We start from the raw sequence: 12,116 nt of genomic DNA, 5'->3' as shown, positions 1-12,116 counted from the left end.
ATTGTAGGGGCAATAAGCTGACTTTGTATAAATATACAAAAGTATGAAGGCTATTGCTGAGCACATTGTAAGCCTCCCTGAATCTCCGGAGAAGGGCAGCATATAAATTAAAGCAAAAAAAAAAAAAAATTGAGGGGCTTTTCAAAACATCTGTCTTTAACTTTTGACCTCTCTATTAACCTGTGCAAACTCTGGGCCAGACTGCATGCATTGACAGCAGACCCAACATGCAAAACTACATCAGACTGTTGTGAGGAGCAGGTGGTGAATCTGCTTTTAAGCATGTAAGGGCTGTATAGTAAAGGCAACTTATTCCTTCATCACTTGTGTCTTAGTTTCCTGCACCAATCATCACAGCCAACCAAGGCTTTATTTCTCACTCAGCTTTTTGATTGTAAAACTAAACCCCAATAAAGAAAAACATTTTGAGGAAGGACTTATTCATTTATTTGTATAAATGAATAAAGTGATTTAAGTGCCTGGGAATGAATTGCAGATAGCTAAGCCACAAGTAGGGAAAGCGCTCAGCGTCTGTCACCAAGTTTGATGGTTTTAGTATTAGTCATACTTAAAGTAAATCCACTCAAATTAATGAGATTTAAGTTCGACCTGAATAACATAAATCTGCTTTAAGTATGGCTAGGACTGGATTCAACCCAATTGTAGAAAGAGGTGGAAATTGCATGATTTACTTTAAGTTGAAGTTAAGTTTTTCTTTTTAATTGTACATCATGCCATTTCAGACTGGTGGATTTGCTGTTTGAGATGTATGGATTAATACTGGATTTTGAGGCCTGGGCATATGTATTATCGTTATTATTAATTTAAGTTTGTGTGTGTGTGTGTGTGTGTGTGTGTGTGTGTGTGTGTGTTTTAATCATCTGTGTGCTGTCCAAAATCACTCTCGTAAGATAGGCAGCTATATAAATTGTGTCATTCAATCAATAAATTTCAATTACATGGTATAGTTGGAACTGTTGTCTTTGCTTTCCACCAGGAACCTTTATTACATAGTGCATTTTTTTTTAAAAATGAGAAAAAACTATTAATGCAATAGTTGTACAAATATCTCTGGAGTGATAAGATTAATACTTTCCATCTAGAAGCTCAGATTTGGTCAATTTCTGACCAGAAATAGTTTTCACAAGGAGGAAATCTGAGAAAGATACCTGAAAACAGCATTTGGAGAAATCCCTTTGTACTACAATGCTGCAGACAATGGTATCTGATTCTAGGTCAACAGTTGCCTGGAAAGTTTGTTCTGAAAATGGAATTTGCAAATACCAATAAGGAATGATATATTCAGTTCATATTTTGAAAGGAGATAAATATTGAAACAACATCCTAAAATGTAGATATATAAATGCTGATTTTGTTCCATTTTTAATGATACCCTGCAGAAGTAGCCTTGTAGTACTGTATTCTAACCACTGCATCACCACGGCTTAAATAGTTTGTCTTCAATTATTTGTAATTTTCTCATGAGCTCTTGAGTTTTCATGATATTACATGTAGCTGTCAAAGAAAGCAACAAAAATCACATTTCGTTTTTACACTGCCAAATTCAGAGCAGAGTATAAATCCTTAGCCTGTGATACAGATATTCTATATACATTTTACACTGGGGAAAATCCCACTATTTAACTACTTGGTGGAGAAGCTTCTCTATTCCCATTTGACTCTTTCTAGCCTTGGACAGAAGATATCACATATCAGGGACAGGCTTATTTTCCTCTAAGAAGGTCACAAAACCTTAGAAGACCAGCAATTGAAACAGCTACACAAACATTCACAAGTAGTAATTAAGTCTGTGGTTCTATTGTCTGTAAACAGTTTGGCGGGCTGAAAAATTTGCTAAAGTACATTTTGGATAAGATTGTGAGCCTTATGGTGGGAACCAGTAGTTCTCAGATCAGTTATGCAAATATGCAATAACTGCTTGGTTTCAAGGTTATTAAGCCCCTTGTTTAGCAGGTAGGAGAAGTTGCAAGTAATGGCCAAGCTATAAAAATAACTGGCAGCTGGCAATCACTTGTAAGGTATGGCATCCTTCTTGTTGACCATAAAGATTTTAGGGGAATAGCAATAGCACTAGCACTTAGACTAAGACTTATATACCACTTCACAACTCTCTCTAAACGGTTTACAGAGTCAGCATATCGCCCCCAAACAATCTGGGTCCTCATTTTACAGACCTTGGAAGGATGGAAGGCTGAGTCAACCTTGAGCCTGGTGAGATTTGAACTGCCAAAGTGCAAGCAGCCAGCAGGCAGCAGAAGTAGCCTGCAATACTGCACTCTAACCACTGCGCCACCAAGGTATAGTAATCAAGGCATGGTAATCAAACCATGTCTGCAAGTCTTTGGCTGAGTTTAGCTTAGGAATCAAGCTCAGGTTCAAATTATCCTATTTGGACATATTATGTGGAAACCCACATAATGGAAATCCACATTAGAGAAAGCTTTAATGCTGGGAAAGTGGGGAGGAAAAAAGAGAAGAGGGTGACCAGCAGCAAGCTGGATGGACTCGGTGGCAGTGGTGGGTTGCTCCTGGTTCGGCCTGGTTTGGGTGTACCAGTAGTGGCAGCGGTGAGAGGCTCCGCCCACATGCCCAGATGTCATCAAAAATGCTCTGTGCATGTGCAGAAGCTTCTGAGCATGTGCAGAAGCGCTGCGCACTTGCAAAGCAATAGCAAATCGGCAGTGCTGGGATTTGAAACCCACTACTGCTTGGTGGCAATGGTGCCCTGTGGAAAACCAGAAAGCAGTGGTGGGTTTCAAATTTTTTTACTACCGGTTCTGTGGGTGTGGCTTGGTGGGCGTGGCATGGCTTGGTGGGCGTGGCAGGGGAAGGATACTGTAAAATCTCCATTCCCACCCCATTCCAGGGGAAGGTTATTGCAAAATCCTCATTTCCTCCCGATCAGCTGGGACTTGGGAGGCAGAGAATAGATGGGGGTGGGACCAGTCAGAATTTTTACTACCGGTTCTCCGAACTACTCAAAATTTCCACTACCGGTTCTCCAGAACTGGTCAGAACCTGCTGAAACCCACCTCTGCCTGAAAGGTTAGGGACAGATGTCACAGAGAAACTCTGTCTGTACGGTTGCTAAGAGTTGACACTGACTTGATGGAAGAAAATCTATCAATCAAAACTATAAAATGACAGGATGTTAGTGATTTACTGTAGAATCCTAGTCAGGGAAGTCTGGCAGTTTGATCATGAAGGAGAGCACAGGGGTTCCTGACTTATAACAACTTTGCTGTCAGCTCAAGTTCTACTCTTTGGTATCAGAACAGGTGACAGCCCAGGGAGATCAATAAGCCCAATTAATGAGTCAGCTAGTCCAGGAGGTAAAAGAGAATAAACCATGCAGAAACGTTCCCTGTGGGCTTTTGACAGACAATTGGAGAAACCCATTACTGCTGAGTTTCTCCAACTGCTGCATCCCTCAAATGCAAAATGCCTACTTGACTGCCAAACAATCATGATGGAAATTCAAGCAAATTTGCTGTGCTTCTTGCTTGATGCAAACGGTTTCCTTTAAAGCTGATTAACCCCCTATTTACTGAGCCCATATATTTATAATTAGCCTGGGGGTTGAGGAAGTGCCAACCCCCTTCTGATTCAAAACAGCCCAGACTTGGGCAGCTGTGAAAATATTGTGGCACTTCTTAGAACTAACTTTTAGGATTCAGCCAAACAAGTGATTGCCAACTATAAAATGCATGATCTATGGCAGTACACAGGAATATACTAAATTCAGCCATTAGTTTATTTATTTATTATTTATTAAATTTATATTGCTGCCTATTTGCCCAAGGTGACTTAAGGTGGCTAGTTGAGGATATAGGTACTGTAGGTTCAGATTGTTGTTGTTGTTGTTAGTTGCGAAGTCATGTCCGACCCATCGCGACCCTATGGACAACATTCCTCCAGGCTTTCCTGTCCTCTACCATCCTCTGGAGTCCATTTAAGCTCACACCTACTGCTTCAGTGTCTCCATCCAGCCACCTCATTCTCTGTTGTCCCCTTCTTCTTTTGCCCTCAATCTTTCCAGCATTAGGCTCTTCTCCAGTGAGTCCTTCCTTCTATTAGGTGGCCAAAGTATTTGAGTTTCCTCTTCAGGATCTGGCCTTCTAAAGAGCAGTCAGGGTTGATCTCCTCTAGGACTAAGTAGGTTCAGATAACTAAGGTTTAAACTGGTCAGATCAGAGAGTTTTAATTGAAATATGGGATGAATACATTTATCAAGGCATCTCTGGTACAATGATAGCATTAACTCACATTTGTTTGGCTGTTTACAAAAGATAAAGAATTGCAGATTGCAGCCAGAAAAGGTGGTTGGCACTTTTCACTTTCATATCCTTATTCCCCTTTCCGCCACACTTGAGAGATTTGGTAAATTGAGCCAATGCAGCTGTGATCCAGCAGAAGTACACCACTGACTGATAAGATTTTGTGACAACAGACCTTTGTCTATATTAGTGTTTCCCAACTTTGATAACTTTTTAGAGGTGTGGATTTCAATTCCCAGAATGCCCCAGCTGGCTCTCAGGTCTCAGATCTTAGTTAACCACATTAACCCACATTAGCATAATCCATCCATTTGGCAAGCTATTTTGGAGGTTAATTATTTAATACACTCTGCAAACTAGCCTGCCAAATGTGTGGATTATACTAATATTGATTTAAAGTGAGAAACAGAGACTTTTTCCTTCCCACTGGTTCTGTGATTGGAGCTCAGGTTCCCATGGAGTACCACTATCCAATTTCAAATGCCTAAAGGAATTTATTCCTAAGAATTTATAAAAATGCTTTATTCTGTTCTTTTCCTCTCCTGCGGAACTCCTTAAGTCTCTTCCTGTAATTGAATTTTTGGAATAGTTGCAAAAGGTGTAAGTCTATCAGTTGGATCTCATGGAACTGATCCTTATAAAAAAAGAGGAGCATGGATGTTTAACTGCCTTTGATTTTTTCTGTGGGAAGTTTGAAAGTCATCCATTGGCTGATGCACTTGCAAAGAATTATAAATCATAATTACCATGATTTTCTAGAAAAGTTCTTGATTATCCATATATTCCACACCAGTGAAGTCAAGTCTTCAATATTTCATTACTTCATCTTTATACTAAGATAGCTTGGGCCACCATATTTCCCTGACAGGAATTGGAAACATCCTGCTCAATAACACTTTATTCCATCTTGGAGACTCCCCACCTACTACCCCAATTAGGAATAGACAGTACTTTGGGAGTTTGCCATTTTGCTAAAAATGTGCTCCTAATCATACTGCACTGATCACACCATTGGCTTTTCTTACTAAAAAGGAGGTTCCGTTTAAGTGAGATACTGATAATCCAACAATCTCTTTTTGGCTGAAACATGTATTTATTTCTCAGCTCATCCATCATCATCTACTCATCCTCTGTACTGACTGGTGCTCCTGATTTTTCCTTATACCTGTGATTTTCCAGTCTGGTCCAGAGCTTATGAATAACTTCCTCTTTTATATTAATATCTTTCCATGTTTTGGCTTCTTAATGAAGAGTGGTCTAAGCACCCTGTTATTAACACAGCTGCCTGCAATTTACTGCTGGTTCGAATCTCTCCAAGGCTCAAGGTTGACTCAGCCTTCCATCCTTTCTAAGGTAGGTGAAATGAGGACCCCGTTTGTGGGGGCAATAAGCTGACTTTGTATAAATATACAAAAGTATGAAGGCTATTGCTTAACGCATTGTAAGCCGCCCTGAGTCTCCGGAGAAGGGCGGCATATAAATCAAATTTAAAAAAAAAAAAGAGTGTTTGGCCAACAGTGATAACTTTCAACATTGACACAATCTTCTCAAAGTACTAATATCCTGTAGTGATTCAAATAGATCCTGGGTAATTGGAATTCTTATAACTAAACAAGACAACAGTTACCTTTTAACATCAACATCATAGTGCTGGCTCATGTTTAACTTGAGGACATCCAGACCCCTTATACTTTCAAATGTAATACTGCTCAGCCAAGTCTCTCTCACTCTGTACTAGCAAATTATATATTTTTTCTTACCTTATTGTGGAAGTTAGGTCATCAAGCAACGGCTACAGAAGACAAGAAGCACAAGGCCCTGACAAGTATCTATTAATTCAGAAAGACAGAAAATCCAGGCATTTAAAACCCAAGGCTATAAAAATCATGTTTTTCCACTGGCAATGGGTAATTAATTGTTGTATATTCTTTCTTCTTTTCATTCTTTTCTATAGGAGAATTTCAATGTAGCTAGATCATATCCATCAGTTGTTTTAAGTTTAACAAAGAATTTGAGCTAAATTATGAGACATAAGAGATTTGAGTTTTATTGCTGAATTCTGGTTAGAGCTATCTGACATTGACACAGGGTAGCATTTGTTAGTAATTCTCTATCACTTATTTGTAATTTGTAATTTCTATCTCTTTCTGGGAATTTTTGTTGTTCTGATTGCTCGAGTGCACTTTATTTAAAAAAAAATACTAATCTAGGTCACCATCTTCCTATTTTCCTATCCTATTTTCCTTAAGATAATTGGCCAACCTAGCCTAAAATTTGCCAAACTTTAGTATGCAATATGCAATTGCTTGGTTTTTAATTGATCTAGTTGTGTGAATACAGCTCATCAGTGCCATAGTGGCTTTTGCCAGTAATCATATTTATTTGACAAGCAGATATAGTGCTTTCAATGGCTAGAAAATATTCAGAATTGAAAGACAGATATAAAAATAATCGTGTGATTTTATTTATTTTGGTTAGCATCAGGAAGATCCTTATATAAGAGTTAACTCAAACCATGAGATAGAAAGTATATAAATTTAATTAATAATATTTAAAATAAACTAGGCTTCTCCATGTTTGAAAGATTTCTCCCTCTCCTCCCTCCTCCCTCGCTGTTAAGGTTCATTTGGATATTTTTAACTTCCTTGAGGTCAGAATAAGAACGAAGAAGCATAAAAAACTTTTGTGTGTGAGAGAGAACAGGCTGCTCAGAAAATGGCCAGCACCTGTGCTGCTGTTCTCCTGTCTGTTTAAGCTCTCTCCTCAGCTAGCACCCAACAACATTGACTATAAAACTGTGCTGAGGTGTGTATTTTGAGCCCATCAAACTGGGTACAGTTAAAAGAAACAGTGTGCTCACATTTGTAATAGCCACCACCGCCACAATGGGCTGTGAGCAAAAATAAACAAATAAATAAAAAATCAAGATAGGGGCCACGAGAGAATTATAGAAGCTCTGTAAAAGTATATTAAAAACAGGCAGTTTTAATTGTGTCATTAAGGCTGCCATCTTGACTTTTTGACAAAACCCTGCAAATACCCCAAATTTTTAATCTAAATTTTTAATCTTATTTTCCCATGTGGGAAAATAAGACCTGTCTCTTGTTGTGTCAACAACATTGTGCTGCTTGTCAGCTGGATAGCATTAGAAAAAAAGACTTCACAGACAATGGCAGTCCCAGCACTTCATCTTCAAAAAGATAGCATGTCCGATACGCTCTCACAGAGAGGGTCTCCTCAGGGTGCCGTCGGCCAAGCAATGTCGGCTGGTGACCCCCAGGGAGAGAGCCTTCTCTGTGGGGGCTCCTGCCCTATGGAATGAGCTGCCCCCAGATATAAGAAGGATCCCCGACCTCCGCGCCTTCCGTTGTGCTCTGAAGACTCTATTGTTCAATCAAGCCGGCCTGACCGAATAAATTAATGTTAATGGGTTTTAAATTGGTTTTAAAGGGGTTTTAGTTAAGGGTTTTAAAAAATGACCAAATTGCTTTAATTATTTTAATGGTTTTTAATTTTTGTGATGGGTTTGTTTTAATATGGCTGTACACCGCCCTGAGTCCTTCGGGAGAAGGGCGGTATAGAAATGTAATTAAATAAATAAATAAATAAAATGTTTCTTTCTCATTAGGCCTGACATTATGTGTTGTTCTCATGCTAAACTGCCAATAAAATGATAAAACTTAGTAAAAAAAAAATAACTGAATAAAATTCAGTAGAATGGGATCCTAGATTCCAGGGCTGTTGAAAACCCCCAAAAATGACATCAAGTTAGTCTTTTGTTTCATCCTGCTTTTTTCTACTTTCCTTGTATTTCAACATTTTAACAGTAAGACATGGATTGTTAAAAGAAAAAGAACTCCAAAAAGCAAATGTAGGGAGGCTCTAGATAAGGGAGTTTCTTTCTTCTCCCATCACAAAAGCCAGACAAAAGTATGGTAAAGCTTGAAGGAGCTGACCTCAGGTTAGCATTCCTGCTGCTTCCCAATCTAGTGCAGCCTTCCGCCTACAAATTGACAGTGAGTGAAAGCCCCGGCTTCAGATTTTTGAGCAAGGTCGATTCTGTAATTCTTCTCCCCTGTACAGTTAATGGGAGCAATAGCAGCTGGAAGAACATTTGCCGTGGGTTTTGTGTAGGTTGCATTAAGGATCAGCATTTAAGCACACCATTTCAGCATTGATGCAGAACCTATTTAGATTTCAGCTGCGAACATGTTCGATCTTGTTCAAAACTGAGCCTCTTAGAATCTCTCTGCAAAGGCTGAGAATGGCAAAAAATTTAACTTGCTTAGATGACCTTTGCTGTAAAAGGTTGTTGCTGACCCTTTTTCAGAACAATGGCTCCTTGTATATTAGTGATGACAATATAGTAGAAGCATAGGCATTCTGCTTTAGTGGAGTTTATGACTCCCCAGTCCCTAATATTGCAATTAAGGTAAAGGATCCCCTCACATATAGGTGCTAGTCGTTCTTGACTCTAGGGGGCGGTGCTCATTCCACTTCAAAGCCGAAGAGCCAGCGCTGTCCAAAGCGCTGTCTCCGTGATCATGTGGCCGGCATGACTAAACGCCAAAGGTGCACGGAACGCTGTTACCTTCCCACCACGGTGGTCCCTATTTTTCTACTTGCATTTTTTACATGCTTTCGAACTGCTAGGTTGGCAGAAGCTGGGACAAGTAATGGGAGCTCACCCCATTATGCAGCACTAGGGATTCAAACTGCTGAACTGCCGATCTTTCAAATCGACAAGCTCAGCATCTTAGCCACTGAACTACTACATCCCTGGTAATATTGCAATTATTTAGACCTAGATTTAATCTTTGCTTTACCCCTGGATTTGCAGCAACAGTTATCAGCCAGGAAGAAGCTGACTGGAACATCAGAAAAAACTTTGGACGTTGTCCCATATCAAAATTTTCCTAATCCTGGAAAAAATTGACTTATTTCTATTGACCCTTCATGTTCTACTTTATCAATGCAAATGTGGCACATGTGAAAGGCTTCTTAACATGGAGTGTCACTTTTCAACCTCACTGGGTTGTTGTGGCCCTTTGACATCTTACCATATGCTACATGTTAAGCCTTTGAGTGCTTTGGATTAGAACAGGGATGTCAAACTCATGGTGTCATGGTGGCATCACGTGACGTATTGGGACGGTTTTTTCCCTTCGCTAAACCGGGCATGGGCATGGACAGCGCATGATGCACCTGGCCTGCAGGCCAGGAGTTTGACAGCCCTGGATTAGAAAGTGAACAGGATCTAGACCATGTATAGGTACCCATTAGCACCTGTTGACAACTCCTTAAATCAAGTGTATCTTTTCCCAGGATCACAAGCAGTTGTGAAGAGAAACTGTGTGATCCTGGGAAAAGATGCAGCTGCTTTAAAGAGTTACCAACAATTCTATAAGAATATTCCTGAGTGTCCTGAAACATCTGTTTCTGTAGGGCTGTGTAGCACTTCAGATTAAAATACATATAATTCTTGCAGATAAAGAATAATTAGTGGGTCTCCAAATCACAGTACCCCTGAGTTGAAAAAGGTAAATTAAGCCACTGATTTCTTAAAGTTCCTTCAGTATCTTAGCAATGTGAACTCAGATTATTCTCTGACCATGTTTCTATCCATGCACATAAAAAGAGATAGGCCTCAGTCATCTAACCTGCCCATCGTTTTGACATCATCGATGCATTGCAAACACCTCTGTTTCTATTAATATTAAATTTTAAAACTCTTATTTCATACTAACAGAATAACAGAGTTGGAAGGGTCTTTGGAGGTCTTCTAGTCCAATCCCCTATTAAGACAAGAAACCCTATACCATTTCAGACAAACGGTCGTCCAATTTTCTCTTAAAAACTTCCAGTGTTGGAGCATTTACAACTTCTGGAGGCAAGTCATTCGATTGATTAACTATTCTAACTGTCAGGAAATTTCTCCTTAGTTCTAGGTTGGTTCTCTCCTTAATTAGTTTCCATCCATTGCTTCCTGTCCTGCCTTCAGGTCTTTGGAAAATAGGTTGATCCACTTTGATATGGAACATTGCTATCATGTCACCCCTAGTCCTTTTTTTAATTAAACTAGACATATCCAATCCTTGCAACTGTTCTTCATGTACGTTAGCCTCCAGTCCCCTAATCATCTTTGTTGCTCTTTTCTGTACTCTTTCTAGAGTCTCGACATCTTTTTTATATTGTGGCGACCCAAACTGGATGCAATATCCCAAATGTGGTCTTACCAAGGCATTATTATACAGTGGTACTAACACTTCACATGATCTTGATTCTATCTCTCTGTTAATGCAGCCTAGGACTGTGTTAGCTTTTTTTTTTGGCAATTGCAGAACACTAGTGGACAGTGATTGTCCACTAGGACTCCAAGATCCCTCTTGCAGTTCTTTAAGTCTTCCTGCTCCAACATATACACTCTTGAGCCAGAAGAGGAGTTGAGTAATACTGTGTTTTCTTTGTTACTTGTTAGTTTTTGAGTCGCAAATTATAATTCCTTCACCGGTCTCAGCTTGTTCTCAGCTTCACATTTTCTGATGCTACATCCTATAGATCAGTGATAACTCAACTGTTCTTTCGCTAACTGTCCCATTTTTCATTTTCCATAAGTGTCCTTTCTTGTTCTTAAATCTTCACTAAGCATTCTGTTTCATTACATTGGCTTTTTCTTTTGTCCTCTAATTTTTCTTCAGTGGAATTATTTGTAACGATATGTTGAGTATTTCTTCTTTTAGAAAACCCCATCCACCTTGAACCCAGTAGTTTTTCTACCCTGTCACCAAAGGATTCTTTTGACGTCTCAAAGCTGAACTGAATAAATATCATGGAGCAGTAGTAGCTGAAATTGCCCCTTGGCTCTGTTAAAAGACTATGTAAATTTGATTATGCTGCATGACGATCAAACATTTCACCACCAGGACAAGGCCAAAGTACAACTTGATCAACGTCAGCACCTTAATTTGAATTGTTGGCTTTGGTAAGCTGAGAAAAGGTTGTCTTCCTGTACGTAATAACTTACAGTATATTGATCTAGCTTTATGAGAGAAAGGGAAACTTAAGTTCACGGGGATAGGGTGCAAAAGAAGAAAGAGCAGGAGAGGGAAAGAGTGAGCAAAAAGTCTGTAGAGATTCCCAGTCATCCAGATCATAGCTGTCCCATAGGTGCTTTTTCAGGAGGCAACTGGACTTTCTTGTTTTTTCTTTTGAAGACATTCTCATCCAAGAAGCTTCTTCAGCTCTGACAGGATAGCGGGGAATGGAAGGATTTATATTCCTTGCAGACAGCTGGTCATTTGCATCTTTTTAGAGGGTTGTTGAAACACTTGGAGGTTTATCTGTATCCTCAGGGTGACTTGAGTTGTGCTCCTGGTTCCTGTAGTCTGCATTTTTTTCCCCTTGTATACAATTTGGGATGAACACCCTTTGAATAGTGTGGGAGTAGGAATGGATTTCCAGAGGAAAAAATTGCAGACTGCAGGAACCAGGAGCACTACTTAGGCGACCCAGAGGACACATAAACCTCCAAGTGCTTCAACAAACCTCTAAAAGGATTCAAATGACCAAGAAAAAAAACAAGGAAGTCCAGTTGCTTCCTGAAAAAGCACCTTTGGGAAAGAGAGAGCACTGCTTACATACAAAAAGGTGTGAGTTTTGCATTTAAAACTTCCCTGGACTGGAGAAGGATCCAGACTAGACAAAGATACTCCTATGAAAGTCATAGTTTCAAGAAGTGGCCGGGCCTCCTGTTCAGCATAGGTTTGTGTGCCCCACAAAAGGCTGATCGTTTGAAGGTGTTCCTGGATCCATAAGAAA

Source organism: Pantherophis guttatus, chromosome 2 (genome assembly GCF_059756535.1).
Source record: "Pantherophis guttatus breed Tessera chromosome 2, ASM5975653v1, whole genome shotgun sequence".
NCBI classification, from domain to species: Eukaryota; Metazoa; Chordata; class Lepidosauria; order Squamata; family Colubridae; genus Pantherophis; species Pantherophis guttatus.
The sequence above is the reverse complement of the archived record's forward strand: the minus strand, read 5'-3'. Positions refer to the sequence as shown.